Raw genomic sequence first — 3362 nt, 5'->3', positions numbered from 1 at the left:
CTTCCTATGCATAGGCATTTTATAGGGGAACAAATTGGCAAGACAACCAATAGTTACCAAATGCAAGGAAGAAGAAAGAGACAAGAGCAATCTCAACATAACGAGAGGTGATTTAGTGATATGAAAGTTTCTACCACCATATTTTCCTCTCTCATAATAATTACATGTGGGATCATATTCGAATTCAACAATGTAACTTTCACATAGGATATTATTTTCATGATCCACATGCATGCAAAGTTGACGCTCTTCAAAAATAGTGGGATTATCATCAACTAAAGTCATGACTTCTCCAAACCCACTTTCAGTATTATTGCAAATATCATTGCAACAAGTAGCGGACATAGCAAAACTAGCATCCCCAAGCTTAGGGTTTTGCATATTTTTAGCATGATTGTCACTAATAGAATTTATAGTGAAACCATTGCAATCATGCTTTTCATCCAAGGAGCCCTCGTGAATCACTTCATAAATTTCTTCCTCACAATTTTCAGATTCACGCATCTCAAGCAAAACTCCATAAAGATAGTCAAGTGCACTCAACTCACTAGCAATTGGATCAACATAATTGGATCTCTTAAAGAGATTAGCAAGTGGATGAGGATCCATATCACTAGATTTTCAGCAAGCGAAGATGCAAGCATACTGAAGGCACATCGCACACAAGTGAACGAAAAGAAAGCGAGAGAAAAGGGCGAACGAGAAAGGCAAACGAAAAAAAGGCAAACGAAAAAGGCAAATTGGTGAAGTGGGGGAGTGGAAAATGAGAGGAAACTGGCAAACAAAGTAAATGCAAGAGATGAGTTTGCGACACCTACTTGGATGAGTTCTTGACTTGATCTTCCTCCCCGGCAACGGCGCCAGGAATTCTTCTGCTACTTCTCAAACTACAACGCCAAAAATTGACACGTTGACGGCGATTGGGCTTGCATTGGTTTTTCCCTTGAAGAGAAAAGGGTGATGCAGCACAGGAGCAACAATTATTTCCCTCAGTTTGAGAACCAAGGTATCGATCCAGAAGGAGAGTCTCGTCAAGTCCAGAGTACCTGCGCAAACACAAACAAACTTGCACCCAATGCTTCAAAGGGGTTGTCAATCCCTTCAAGATTGTTTGCAAAAGTGAGATCTGAAGGCGGAAAGTGCAACGTAGTAAAAAGTATAAGGCTGAAAATATGGTGTGGAGTAGACCCTGGGGGCCATAGTGTTCACTAGAGGCTTCTCTCAAAATAGCAAGTATTACGGTGGGTGAACAAATTACTGTCGAGCAATTGATAGAACCGCACAAAGTCATGACGATATCTAAGGCAATGATCTAGCATATAGGCATCACGTCCGAGACAAGTAGACCGATACTTTCTGCATCTACTACTATTACTCCACACATCGATGGCTATCCAGCATGCATCTAGTGTATTGAGTTCATGACGAACAGAGTAACGCTTTAAGCAAGATGACATGATGTAGAGGGATAATCTCAAACCAATGATGAAAACCCCATCTTTTTACCCTTGATGGCAACAACACGATACGTGCCTCGCTACCCCTTCTGTCACTCGGTGAGGTCACCGCACGGTATGAACCCAAAACCAAGCACTTCTCCCATTGCAAGAATCATAGATCTAGTTGGCCAAACAAAACCCACAACTCGAAGAGAATTACAAGGATATGAAATCATGCATAAGAGAGATCAGAAGAAATTCAAATAAGATTCATAGATAATCTGATCATAAATCCACAATTCATCGGATCTCGACAAACACACCGCAAAAGAAGATTACATCGGATAGATCTCCATGAAGATCATGGAGAACTTTGTATTGAAGATCCAAGAGAGAGAAGAAACCATCTAGTTACTAGCTATGGACCCCTAGGTCTATGGTGAACTATTCACGCATCATCGGAGAGGTCATGGTGTTGATGGAGAAGCCTTCCGTGTCTGAATCCCCCTCAGGAAGGGCACCAGGACGTGCCCCAGATGGGATCTTGCGGAGACAGAAGCTTGCGGTGGCGGAAAAGTGATTACGATGCTCCCCTGATTTTTTTGGGAATATTTGGGAATTTATAGGCGCAAGATCTAGGTCAGGGGACCTCCAGGGGCCCAACAAGCCTGCATGGCGCGGCCCCCCCGGCCGCGGGGTGGGGGCTTGTGGGGCCCCTGGGGCTCTTCTGGCTTGGCCCCCAAGCTCTCCGATCTTCTTCCGTTCCAGAAAAAAAATTCGGGGATTTTCTTCCGTTTGGACTCCGTTTCAAAATCTCCTCTGAAAGGGGTCAAAAACATGGAAAAAACAGGAACTGGCACTTGGCAGTGAGTTAATAGGTTAGTCCCAGAAAATAATTAAAAGGCATGCAAAACATCCAAAGTTTGACAAGATAATAGCATGAAACCATAAAAAATTATAGATACGTTGGAGACGTATCATTTTGCACACGGTTTCTTCTCCCCTCGGCGTAGCCCTGCTCCCCTCCTTCCTACGCCTCCCACGGTGCTTGGAGAAGCCCTGCCGGGAGCCCTCGTCTCTCCATCGACACCACGCCACCGTGCTGCCGGAGATCTTCCCCAACATCTCCCTCCTCCTTGCTGGATCAAGGTGTGGGAGACGTCACCGGGCTGCACGTGTGTTGAACGCGGAGGTGCCGTGGTTCGGCACTAGATCGGAATCACACCGCGATCTGAATCGCCGCGAGTACGACTCCATCAACCGAGTTCTAGCAACGCTTCGGCTTAGCGATCTTCAAAGGTATGAAGATCCACTCACCCCTCTCTCGTTGCTGGTCTCTCCATAGGAAGATCTGAAGATGCGTAGGAATTTTTTGAATTTATGCTACGTTACCCAACAGTGGCATCTGAGCCAGGTTTTCTATGCGTAGATTCTATGCACGAGTAGAACACAAAAGGTTATGGGCGATGATTTGTCAATTGTTTGCTGCTACTAGTCTTATTCTTTTCCGGCGGTATTGTGGGATGAAGCAGCCCGGACCGACCTTACACGTACGCTTATGTGAGACTGGTTCCACCGACATACATGCACACCGTGCATAAAGGTGGCTAGCGGGTGTCTGTCTCTCCTACTCTAGTCGGATTGGATTTGATGAAAAGGGTCCTTATGAAGGGTAAATAGCTTTGGCATATCATCGTTGTGGCTTTCACGTAGGTAAGAAGGCGTTCTTGCTAGAAATCCAAATCAGCCACGTAAAACTTGCAACAACAATTAGAGGACGTCTAACTTGTTTTTGCAGGGTTTGACATGTGATGTGATATGGCCAAAGTTGTGATGTTGCATGTATGATGTATGAGATGATCATGTTATTGTAATAGGTTTCACGACTTGCATGTCGGTGAGTATGACAACCGGCAGGAGCCA

Source organism: Hordeum vulgare, chromosome 2H (genome assembly GCF_904849725.1).
Source record: "Hordeum vulgare subsp. vulgare chromosome 2H, MorexV3_pseudomolecules_assembly, whole genome shotgun sequence".
Classification (NCBI taxonomy): domain Eukaryota; kingdom Viridiplantae; phylum Streptophyta; class Magnoliopsida; order Poales; family Poaceae; genus Hordeum; species Hordeum vulgare.
Note: the sequence above shows the minus strand (reverse complement) of the source record.